Source organism: Rhynchophorus ferrugineus, unplaced genomic scaffold (assembly GCF_030347505.1).
Source record: "Rhynchophorus ferrugineus isolate W39M unplaced genomic scaffold, kcgeb_rfMv2 rfM4, whole genome shotgun sequence".
In the NCBI taxonomy this organism is placed as follows: Eukaryota; Metazoa; Arthropoda; class Insecta; order Coleoptera; family Curculionidae; genus Rhynchophorus; species Rhynchophorus ferrugineus.
This window is the reverse complement of record NW_027472583.1, coordinates 667,375-680,899: the sequence shown is the minus strand read 5'-3', so window position 1 is coordinate 680,899 and position 13,525 is coordinate 667,375. Positions and strand designations below refer to the sequence as shown.

The 13,525-nt window shown below is 32.9% G+C and overlaps 1 protein-coding gene across 2 annotated transcripts in view; it reads right to left on the bottom strand.

Moving 5' to 3' along the window:
• m (zona pellucida domain-containing protein miniature) overlaps positions 1-2,782 on the bottom strand; it is a 36,025-nt gene extending 33,243 nt beyond the window's left edge. Inside the window, exon 1 of one of the 2 annotated variants that reach the window (XM_076402565.1) lies at positions 2,462-2,782. The gene's annotated coding sequence lies outside the window, so the exon portion shown is untranslated. The remainder of the gene's footprint in view (positions 1-2,461) is intronic. The other variant, XM_076402564.1, reaches the window with a different exon arrangement.
• Between the last annotated feature and the right edge of the window lie 10,743 nt (positions 2,783-13,525).

Sequence of the window (13,525 nt, the reverse complement as noted above, 5' to 3'; positions counted from 1 at the left end):
GTTCAGCTATAAATAGTTATAACTAATTCTTCATCTATTCCTTTTTATAACTTTGGAAGAGTCTACGATATGTTATGTCTACGGATGGAATGAAATTATGTGTATATTTGTCCATTTCTAAGGAATTTTGGATTATTAATTTTTATTTTTTCGTTACAATATGGAATGAAACAAGATAGGTTTCTAAAGTTATCAGAATATATATAAAATAATACCGTTAATAAGATGACAGAGTTATTTTCGCTATATACATACTGAACACAATTTTGTTTGTATCTTAAAAACTCTAAGTCTTACTTAAAATATAATGTTATTTTCGATTTTCTCATCCCAATATTCATAAAATATGAAAATTTAACCTCATTTGAAAACCAAAAAGGTGTTGGCAATTTAGGGTAGATAGTTAAAGATATCACTACTTATGTAAAAATGAAAGCTAAATAAGATGATAATTTAATATTTATGTAAATCTGAAAATTTAACGCTAGAATAGTTTAAAAGTTGTTTTTGCCGAAAATATTTTAATTTAGAATTTTACATTTATTCCAAAAAGTATTTTATAAACAACAAATACAATAGTTTTTAAGTTTTTTTCACCTCCATATTTACCAGATCTGAAAATTATAGTCCATTTGGAGACTTAAATTATCTTGAAATTTATTTTCTAAAGATATGTTAATTAATCGTGTATATATGAGATTTAACAAAGATACCTTAAATAATATGTTGGTATACAATCACAACTAGCTCTTTGATATTAATATTTAAGTTCATAAATATGATTTAACTTTATTTAAAGTGTCATATTGTCAAACAAAGCAACAATTATTTCCTTACGCTAGTACCTAATAAAATTAGTTTAAAATAACGTGCTATAGAATAGTCTTTGAAATAATTAAATGTATTTCGAATACATTTTATTAAATATCCTTAAAATATAACTATTTAAGTACTACCACTGTTTTGTTTAAAAATAGTTTGGTAAAAGATCTTTTTCAATGTATTTATGAGCCTTTTGTTCCAATTGATAAGTGTTTTACAAGATTGATTAGTAGAAGGAAATAAAAAGACGATTTGTCTTGTGTTCTAACGGACAAATTGGTATTTACTCTTAGGCGAACGAAACTGAACGATCATCAGTAAATATCGTCCGAGCTATAACCCATATCCGGAGCTCTCTAACAGGGATACGAATGGTCTCGAAGCAATTTTTGCAATGAAATTACGAGAGAAAATAGTAAATCGACTTCAGCAGGAATACATCCGTTGCCATAATAATGTACTATTATTGATAACAAATGAGATTATATACATATGAACTTTTATTGATATTTAACTTTATTTAAGTGGCCAAATTTTGAAATAAACAAATTATTATGTTCTGCTGATGAAATTGTATTTGAAACCATTAATTATATTTCGAATACATCTTACCAAATATCCTAAGAATATAACTATTGAAGTACTAGCACGGTTTTGGGTGAAAATAGTTTAGAAAAAAAACCTTTTAAAATTAATTTACGAGCTTTTAATTTCAACTTATAGATGTACTACAAGATTTATCACTAAAAGGATATAAAAAGACGATTTTGAATACAGTTTTCTAAATATCCTAATAATATAACTATTTAACTACTACTATTGTTTTGGGCGAAAATTGTTTGGTTTGGAAAAATCTAAGGTACGAGTTTTTATTTCAATTCATAGGTGTTTTACAAGATTTATCACTAGAAGGAACTAAAAAGACGATTTGTCTCGTGTTCTAATGGACGAATTGGTACTTACTCTTGGGCAAACGAGACCGAGCACTCATCAGTTGATATCGTCCGAGCAATATCCCATATCCGGAGCCCTCAAACAGGGATACGAATGGTCTCGAAGCAATGTTTGCAATGAAATTACAAGAAAAAATAGTAAATCGACTTCAGCAACAATACATCCGCCGCCATATTAATGTACTATTATTGATAACAAATGAGATCATATACATATGAACTTTTATTGATATTTAACTTTATTTAAGGGGTCAAATTTTGAAATAAACAAGAAATTATTATGTTCTGCTGAAGACATTATATTTGAAACCATTAATTATATTTCGAATACGTCTTACTAAATATCCTAAGAATATAACTATTGAAGTACTAGCACGATTTTGGGTGAAAATAGTTTGGAAAAAACCTTTTTAATCTAATATACGAGCTTTTAATTTCAACTTATAGATGTACTAGAAGATTTATCACTAGAAGGACATAAAAAGACGATTTTGGATACAGTTTTCTAGATATCCTAATAATATAACTATTTAACTACTACTACTGTTTTGGGCGAAAATTGTTTGGTTTGGAAAAATCTAATGTACAAGTTTTTATTTAATTCATAGGTGTTTTACAAGACTTATCACTAGAAGGAACTAAAAAGACGATTTGTCTCGTGTTCTAACGGACGAATTGGTACTTACTCTTGGGCAAACGAGACTGAACAATCATCAGTTGATATCGTCCGAGCAATATCCCATACCCGCAGCCCTCAAACAGGGATACGAATGGTCTCGAAGCGATTTTTACAGCGAAATTACGAGAGAAAAAAGTTAAATCGACGTCAGCAGGCCGCACAATATCACCGATAACACGCACAACGAGAACTAACGGAAAGTATTGAGGCTAGACAGATGGATGGTAACGGCGGTCGCGGTCAAAACTCCTGCAAGACTGAAGAAGTAGCGGTAGATGGTCGGCCGCGGATGAGTCTTTAGTCGGTCGTATGGCCGGCCAGTATGAAGGCGCCCCTCGGCAATCGTATGACGGATCGGTACGGTGGGAGAAGCCGCCAAATGGTACGGCGAGGGTTTTTTCCGGTAGCGTTAAACGCGCTCATTGTCGAAACGAATTTAAATGTAGTAAAAACGAAACCGCAGCCTAAACGCCGTTGATTTTTCTGCTTCTCTGACGATTTAGCGCCTTGATATCCGCAACCATTACACAGTCAACATCACGATAAAGAGATCTGATCTGAAAGGAGAAAACTCGGGAAGCATTACGTTCATTATCGTAAACAGTACAGTTAAGTTGTTTTAAATGTTTATTTAGCATGTAATAAATGTGTCGTCACTTTTTTCTGTTAACTGCTTTTCTTCATTATCATTAATGGATCAGAATTGAAAACTCCCATAGAAATGTTCACAAACAACAACACCTAGAACTACAACAATCGACAATAACACTCACAGTAGATGAATTTTTCGCTGTCGAAGACCATAAAACCATAAAAAACTCAAATAACTTCTATTAGAGATAACATAGAAAGATAGGCAAGATCAAAAAAGGAGAAAAGGAACTATTCTTGGAGTTATAACAATAAAACAGTCGACAATAACATTCACAGTATATACGAATTTTTCGCTGTAGAAATCAACTAAAGCCATAAAAACTTTGATGCCCGAAATTGCAAAGAAATGACCGCATATGACAGAGTAAAAATTTTGTTTCATCAAGATAACGCATCGTGTCACAAGTCAATCAAAACCATGACAAAATTACATGAATAGAATTTCAAATTGCCCCCACATCAACCGTATTCGCCAAACTTGGCTAACAACGACAACTGGACACTCAGCAGACCTCATCAAAATTGTTACCGGTAAGAAATTTCGCGCTCGTATGGGGAGGTTATCGTAAATTAAAATGTTTGAGCGGCGCTGAAATGATTCTGTCTCTTTTGATGGAGATTACGTTTTGCATAAAGCCAATTTTAACCAAGAAAAAACGCATTTTCTTTGTTACGTTGTTGTTTTTCTTTGTTTTCTACCTTAACAACTTAACAATCATTGATATTAGAAAAGTTTTTCCAACATCATAAGAAAGAAAGTCCACCAATAGGGTCAGCTAGTTTATTATATTTCAGAGTTAATTAAAATATAGTGGACGTCTGAAGTAAAAAACTTTTTAGATATCTATTAATATTTCGAGCATGTCCGGCAAAAGATTTTTAATTGATGGCGGACGGATTCTTCTTGAGAATTTGAGCGGCATGTCGGCGGTCATATAGGGCACAATGCTCGATAAAGAATCCTATTGTTACATGGTCTACGTTTCGACAGAGACAATGTTAATCTGTAATAGGCGCGCCGCGCCAGAGCTGATGCTGCTCATTTAAGGCTGTCGTCGATCGAGTACATTTTTAATTATTCCACATTTTTCAGCATCGACGCGGCGATGTGTGGTCTCTGCGGCCTCCGAACGCGCCCGAAAAGGCATCGCGCGAGTTTAATGGTCCGATTCGAGGAAGGCTCGACGTCGCTTTTTTCCCGGACGACCTGAAAAGGGGAAGTGTCAGGTCGCTAAGCCGGATCCAACTTTACGGATAGCATCGATCGTTCATACACACACACACACAAACGCACGCGGAAAATAGAACGGTCTAATGAAGAAAATCGATATCGGCAACCATAGCCGATGATGAAACAAAGTTTTCAAATATTTTAACGAATTATTGCCTTATTTGATGTACTGATTCCGAATATGTTCCACAGATTTTAATATTACAATATCAAAAAACAAGTTTAAAATGTTTATTATTTCATAGTAGGACATATGGGCTGGAAAGTCCCATGCCTAACAGATAGATGGCGCTAGTTTTGTTATATTCACCGCTTTTTCAGATAGTACTAATCTTCAAAAGAAAGTTGTTAAAATTTCATGGTATTCTACTCATAAGTTTGTGAGTTATTGTGCTAAGAGTGGCACTAGTTTTGTTATTTTCAAAACAATGGATCGGAAACCATTTTGCATTTTAATTTTATACTGTTTCTTGATGGGAAAAAATACCCTTCAAGTGAAGCAGTGGCTTGAAATGTGTTATACCGGAAATAACAATGAAACGTTGATTTGCTGATTTCAAATGTGGTCGTAGAGACACCGATAATGCAGAACGCAGTGGACATTCAAATGAGGTGGTAACATCAGAAAATATTTAAAAAAATCACAAAATCGTTTTGAACTATATAAAAGTGAAGTTGCGTGAGTTAGCTAATATCGTGAAGATATCAAAAGAATGTGTTGGTTTTATATTGCATGAGCATTGGACTATGAGAAAGCTCTGTTCAAATTGGGTGCCGCGTACCAAAAACAAGAACGTGTTGATGATGCTGGGCAAATGAATATAACAAGGAGGAGTTGATGTAACAAGCCGGAACTTCCGCATCTATGTGTGACAATGGATGAAACATGAATTCATAATGCTCCAGAATCAAAACAATCGTCATCTCAGTCGACAGCAACTGGTGACAGGCCTTTTTGAGGCAAAAGATAAATCTTTCTACAAGTGTCCTTTCGAAATGTTAGAGCGGCGCTGGTATGATTGTATTGCTCTTGGTGGAGATTACGTTGATGAATAAAACCAATTTGGAAAAAAAACGCGTTTTCTTTGTTATTCCCAGGAACTTTCAGCCCATGTTTTATAGGGGACAAACAAAATAATATTAACACCATGCAATATAGCAGATTCTGCCTATTAACACAAGTTGGCACCTATAACATAACATATCTGCATTCAGAAGCACATGATAATACTAATTTATCGAAATATTTTTTTACATTATTCAAAAGTCAACTTTTAGGCAAAATTCGATTATATTCTTATATATTCTTCTACTGTATATTTATCTTTTTCTATATTATACTTTATTATAATATCCTCTCTTTGGTAAAGCAGTTCGTAGTGCAATTTATTTCAGTTGCATCATCGGTTACAGCAACTTGCATTAGGAATGTTGAAAAATATCGATATATCGATATTTTTGGCCGATATTTTTGTGACTGATATATCGATAATTTTTCAAAATAAATTAATTATGATTTTTAATTAACCTTCAAAATAGGTACTTAATAATCCAATAATAAAGTCCATCAATAACATCACTACTTTTTAAAATGTTTAGAAAAAATATATATCTTTTTAGGCTAATATTTCACTATTTTTAATTTTTCTTAAAAATATCGATATATTTTTTGTAAAATATCTATATGTTTCATACTGTTTGCAAAATATATATCGATATTTTTAAAACATCGATGTATAAAAAGAACAGTATCCATATAAAGCAGTATCTATACAAGCATTTAATAATTGGAGCCAAAATATTGTTCCATCGAAGTGTGGGTTATCTATTGTATTAAAGTCTATGTCGAACAAGTGAAGTACCCTACGTAACATTTCGAGCACTCCGTCCACGGAACTGTTAATGGACATTAACAAATTGAGGCACGTCCTTCGCCGAACCCAAATAACAAACGAATCGCCCCGAGAGCGGGCGACGTCGCCGCCTAGACGTGACTGTCGTCTGATCGCAAATTAAAAATTTAAATATCGACACGATTTTTTGCCGTCCGCCCCTGTCTTTCGGCCGGACCTCGCGGTATGCGTTGACGCTCCGGCTCGGTACACCTGTAAAAATCCCGACGACAGAATGTTAAAAATCTTAACGGCATATTCGGACAACTGTTTTTATTGTTAACAATGAATAAAGACCGTCGCGTTTGTGCTCCGTCATGTTCTTCTGCCAATCCGCGTCTACCGGGTGCCGGCGAAAACTTAAAACAGTAAAAGGACCCGAGCGGGCGTGTTGATTGGCCAGAAATGCTTGACAGATTTTGCAGCCACGCGTTATTGTCAGAAGAGTTGGGGTTAGGAAATAATTTTTAGGTTAATTTTATTTTTATAAAGGTTTGTTAAGGTAATATAATTATTTATTATTTAATACAGAAAATTAGAAAAAATCATATCATATCATATAAATATATAACATATGACAAGCTAATGAAAGACTGTTTTAAAGGTATCATATCAAGAGTCATTTCTGCATCGAGTGGTGATTGGTGGTGAAGAGTGCATTTATTTTGAAAACCAAAGCCAAATCATTTTGGTCGCAAGACAACAATACGAACTGTTGAAAGCTAGTGAAACAGTTAATAGTGATCGCTACCGATAACCAACGGTTAATTTGAACCATGCATTGATCAAAAAAAGTCCAGAATGAGTCCGAAGACAGGGTAAAGTGATTTTACAGCACGATGACGCACCGTCTCATAAAACAAGTGACATATTATCGTACTCGCCGTACCCTTCAGACCTTGCCGCGTCCCACTATCAACTTTTCGTATCAATGGGACACGCACTTGCACAGCAGCTCTTCGCCAATTTCGAAGAAGTTAGAAACTGACTCGATGAATTGTTGTTCTCAAAGTACAAACAGTGTTTTTTGGGTTGGCATACATAAATTGCCTGAAAGATGGGAAAGATGTATAGAATCAAATGTCCAATACTTTGAATAAATACATTTTTCCATTTTCTTGAAAATTATGTGTATTTCTTCTGACTCTCCGGTTTGTACTGACTACTGGTAAATGCTAATAGATGAAAAATATCATATAAGTTAAAATAGAAGAATACATACATACAAGGTACATTTTGGGTATAGGTAATGTGAGAAAAAGTAAATCCAAAGGAAATATATCAATAATATATGAACATAATATACATAACTAGCGACCCGCCCCGGCTTCGCACGGGTGCAATGCTGATACTAAATTAAATACACTACAGAAAAAATATGAACGTTGTATATAAAAACATAGCGGCCCGCTCCGACTTTGCACGGGCATAAAATATTTATGCCTATGTCACTCAATGAAAACATGATTAAAATCGATCCAGTATTTTTGGTTCATTCATTACTGCCCTTGGCCTGCACGCATTAAATTTGGAGTAAAACAATTCCTCTTCCCCTATACTTACTATGAAGATTTCCTGCTATCTTTGGAATATCTAAATTCGTACAATTTTTATTACATTACACATTTTTAAACGCAAATTTTAAATTTATAATATCTCCGAAAATATTTGTTTAATTTACATGCTGTAAGGAACCATATTGATCTATATTAATTGCACACTGTATTTAAGGTACTTAATTCGATAAGGATTAATGCCGTATTGCTTAAAATAGTTTCGTAAATAAGCCATTTTCTCACGTAAAAAGTAAACAATAAAAATGGTTAATGTGGGTTATCCCTAAAAGATAAACATATACCATCGCGGACTTTTTTGTAGACCTTTTTATGGTGTACAATACTGTAGTACATTAATTTGATCTAACTCGTAGGGTTAGGCAGCGTTTTTGCTAATTGCTAAATAAGCCTAAAAAAATAGGTTAATTTACGACATCACGTTAGAAACCTCTAAAATTAGCAATGTTGCCTTAGTATATTATGCATGTATTATACATACAAACCTTCCTCTTGAATCACTCTATCTATTGAAAAAACCGCATCAAAATCCGTTGCGTACTTTTAAAGATTTAAGCGCACATAGGGATATAGGGACAGAAAAGGCGACTTTGTTTTATACTATGTAGTGATTGAATATACCGATGCTGTCACATCGATATTGAAATATAGCATATTTGGCATCAATTTTGATCTCATTTAATGCTTATATTATTTTAAGTTTTTAGCGAAAAAGAAGGGTATTTTAGTAAATTTTAGCAACAAAATAAAAGTATCCATTGATACAAATTTGATTTTATTTTGAATTGAGTTTTACAACTTTCATGTTCATTAATTGTCTTAAAATATTGCTAAATGTACTTCTTAATAAAATAAATATAAATACGGGTATGTAAACAATAAAAACGTTACACATAACCAAATTCCCTTAAAATGTTATTAATTTTGCCTCAATGCACCTGCGTTTAACTAGCCCTTCCTATATTACATCTTATTCACTTCCCTGTAGTCTCTGGATATTCAGAAATATTTGTACATGCACAAGAGAATACGAAATCGGATAAAATTACTGTATAGTAGTCTTGTCGCGCTCGCGACCACAGCTACCGCCACCGTCTGGCCCTTGGCCATTTAGCCGATCGAAGCTCGCCGTAATCTGACGATAATCTATTCAGAAAAATGTTAATTTATTCGAGGAGCTGGATATTCTGAAGGTATACAGTCGGTAAACGTGTGAAAGTATTTTTCTTGTAAGGAGTTATCGATATTGCATGAAGAAGACGCATGATCTGATTGTCTATCTCGATGATTAGATAGTTTAATGAAGACAGTAATTAATATTGGTCTGGGAAAAAGTTCGTGACATATTTACCGATAGCTGGCGCCAATTGCAAATTACTTATGCCGACGTTACCACAATATAACAGGTCAATTGAAAAGTCCCAGGCCTACAATAGTAAAACATATTTTTTTGGAAAAACTAGTTTTTTTTATTGAACATAATTCCCTTCAAGGGTGATCCACTGATTACAGCGAGCCCCCAACTTTTCGATGCCATTTTTGTGCCATTTTTGATCCGACAGCAGTCAAATCTACACACACATCTTTTGAGGGTTAGGTTTAATTAAAAAATATACGGATTTAGTTCTAGTGTCAGGCCGGGGACTTTTCAATTGACCTGTTAGGCTACTGCACGTTCACTAATGAGGAATAAGCGATTGGCAACGCGCGGTATTAATATCATGCGATCAAAGGATATAAATCTCTTATTAAGAACAGAACTTCGAATATTCTTCATAAAATTTTACCACAGTAGGCAATCGGCTGCGGCTGTTTTAGCCTTAGACAATACTAATCTCCTATTGTTCTGATAATATCACAGCTAATTATTTAAATTTTTCACAAAAAATGTCGATTTCGCCACGATACAAGTCTATAAGAATTTCTTTCACTTTTCATTCGACACCAATTTGTTATTCACCAAATAATTATGCTCTCAACTATTTATGGCATTCGGCGGTTTATTATACATATTATGCTAGACAACGTATTTATATCTATCCACGTTACTTCTATCTATACAAACTTGTAATCTAAATAAAATAATTGAACAAAAATGTTCTCAAGTATAATTTATTTTAATATTATAGTACATCTAAAAACTAAAGTTAATTATATAGCCACAATAGTTTATAGGTTAGAGTTATAACCTCTTATCACTATCGCTTTTAAGAATTTTGCATACGTCTGATAACCGGACGACTTTGACAGGCCCATTCCTTTACCGTTCGAACTTATCAGACATATTGTGTCTCTTTTTATATAGAATTAAATGAGAAGGAAAATATTGTCTGATTCTAAAATGAATTTACAAATTGCGGCAGGCAATACATTAAACATCTTGACGATGTATGTACAAAAAACATTGAATAAACTATACCTATAGTCCGTTCAATAAAACAATGAGCTCACATCATCTAAATTGATGACATCAAAACGTCGCAATGTTGCCAAATTGACTGCGGTTTAGTTTATTTTGTTCAACAAAAAAAACCTTTATCAAATATAATTTATTTTAACATTTTTATTATTGAAGGATCTAAATTACAATTAATTATATAGTTATAATAGTTTGTAGGTTAGAGTTGTGTTTTATTATATTTTCATTGAACGATTCTTCCATCAACTTTGGTTGTCTTAACACTACTTTTATTATCCTACTATCCTCTGAAATATCCATGTCTTATCTAAATACACAAATCTTCCTTGATTATATTATATGATTTTAAAAGTTGTATTATTATAATAAAAGCAATGTCTGAAAGTTCCATATTGCCCAAGAGTATATGAAGGGATGTTCTACATCCCTCAAAGAGTTACATATCTCTAAGCTTTCTATGGATATTTTTCAGACTAACAGTTTGAAATAATTGTATTAAACAAACTGTTTTTATTTATTTCATATATTTGATTTGTAATAGAGCTAACATCGTCTGATCTTGATTCGATAACCACGTCATATGATGACGGTTTCTTTTCAGTGAATCCAAGATTATATTTTTCATTTTTTGAGATATTTTAGTGACCACGCCCATACAGATATTCGGTGAAATATTTTCAAAAAATGCTTATCTAACGATTTTTACTGGATTTAAAGGGGACCTCTATTATCTCGTTCCTGTTCGAACTGACTGATATCAATCTGTTTTGTCTGTCTTCGGCATTTTGAATCAGAGTAATAATAAGCAACAATTTGAAATTAATCAAATCAAGCAAAGCGCTAAAGCAACATATACCAGTTTACAACTTGTAGTTATTATAACCAATATTTTGATGAATTTTGGAGACTTCTAACAACCGGACAACTTTTGTAGGCTGATTCGGTTACGTAGCCGACAGCATTGTATCTCTTTTCAACTAGAATAAAATGAGAAGGAAAATATTGTCTGATGCTAAAACAAATTGCGACAGGTAATACACTAAATATCTTGATAACGTGAGTGCACTGTTATTTCGAATAGGCTATAGTTACAATATTTGGTAACAACACAGATCTCAAGAGATTTGAAAAGTATTTTTAAACAATTTCAAAGATGCCCCTTTTTGGACATAGCGACGTGAAAATTACATGTTATCACAGTCACTTAATGTCAGGTGTTTAGCGTTCTAGTACCAGCCCAAGACGTTTAAATAATTTAGCTAGGTTACATCGTGAGTAACATTAAAGCACGATCTTCGAAACGCCTTCAGCCGTAAACTATGAACTGCCGGGCATATACACAATTGAATTTCTAAGGAGGTCACTGAGCAGTATTACTTTGTCATCATCCATTAAGGTTTGTGAAAACAAAATTTCCCTCTTCGTGATTTAACCAATAGGTAATTAGTACTGCTTTTTAAATAAAGTAGTAAGTAGTAGTAAAAATGTAATTTAATAAACAATATAGTTTTATAATACAATAATATAATTAATAATTATATGGTGGATTATTTTCGTTGGTTTATTTCTAAACAGCGTAGTATAGTAATAGCATTTTTATTTTTAATAAGAACGTATCAATGTTGAGTACTATGTTGTTTACTATGTATATGTGTGGAATGGCTTGAATATAAGCAGGCCTCTTAACAATATATCTCAAGTTTCCTCTGAACCTAAACCAACTTTATAGTTAGATGACATATGCCAATATGGGCTTAAAATTTACTTATTTAGAAGTATTTTATTGTTGTGTTATTGTATGTTGGTAGTATAAAGTATTAGTATTTAGAGTAACATAGATAATTTCCTAAATAGCAAATACATTTTTCTAAATTTTGTACCTAACTCTTTTTTTCTTCACATGAGATTTCCAGAGTATTTTCATGGCTATTGCTATTCTTGAATATTTTGCTGTGTTAACATTGACACTTGGATATTGTATATTGTTAGATATTGCTTATAGTAACGGCGATATATTTATTTTATAGATTTTTTGTATTCATGAGTTGGAGTTAACAGGTTTAGTGTCATTCAGTTTGATTAACATTCCAGTGATAATTGGTTCTAGAGTAATTTCGTATTCAAAAGCATAAAAATACTTGGGCACGACACTGGATATCAAACTTAAGTCGAAAGAACATGTTAAAAACGAGCAAAACTTTATAAATTATTTTTTTAATAATCTGAAATGAAGATATATTGTTCTTCATGCTACACACAAAAGATCCATCATATCAAAGTGATCTGTAATTTAAAGAAATATTTAATTGTGTTTTATCTAATTTACTTTTTAGAAACAACCCTGAAAAAAGACACATCGAAAATATATATAGGCAAGGACTGTCAGGATATGTGGAAAGCAATACACTCTCTACAATAACAAATTTCGGTTTGGATGAACTCCATCGAACACATCGAAGAATGCATTGATAAATGATGGAATTCTGAAGTGGCGTTGTTCAGAATATTTATGAGCATTTGGTTAAATTGTACGAAGAGGAAATAATCACAGAACTATTTTGCAGATATGACAATCACTTTAAGAGAATGCAGTGATTAAATCTAATTTTATCAAGAAAAATATACACAGGTAGTGACAAAAGAAACTAAGGAGAAATGCAGTGATATTAGTACGATTTGAAAAGAAAATACAGCAACAAAAGAAATTTCTGTAAAATGTCAACGTTAAATGCGGCAACATTGCACCGTTCTGACGTCATAAATTGAGATGACGTGAATTCACTGCTACTTTGGATAGACTATAATTATAATTCCTATACAGTAAACAAGCGACTACAATTTAAATAGAGTTCGTCCCAATAACCCAGAAATATGAAAACGCCTAAACAACAGAAAAGTAAAGTTGAAAGGAGCTCAACGGCAAAAAATCAACACCAGTGGCACTTACGGTAGCGTATTAGCCATGAGCAATAATCATCATCAAGCGCAGGCCGAAGAAGAAAATTATATTTGCGTGATGAGCAAATTTCTTTTCTAAAAGATGTTTTTCGTATTTTTTAAACTAACGAGTACGCACGAGAAACATCTGTCGGCGGCGGAGAAAGCTGTAAAAAATCCGAAGTAATAGTTGCAGAAGTAAAACAGAAGACCATTACGGAAGAAACTAATAAGCAACGCGTTAAGTGTGTTAGGGAGATTTATCAGAGCGAAATTCGAGTGCAATTGAGTGTACGCTGAAAACTAATTACAAAACTATGAAAAATTAAGGCCAACGATCGGATTTTTACTGCTTGTCGATGCG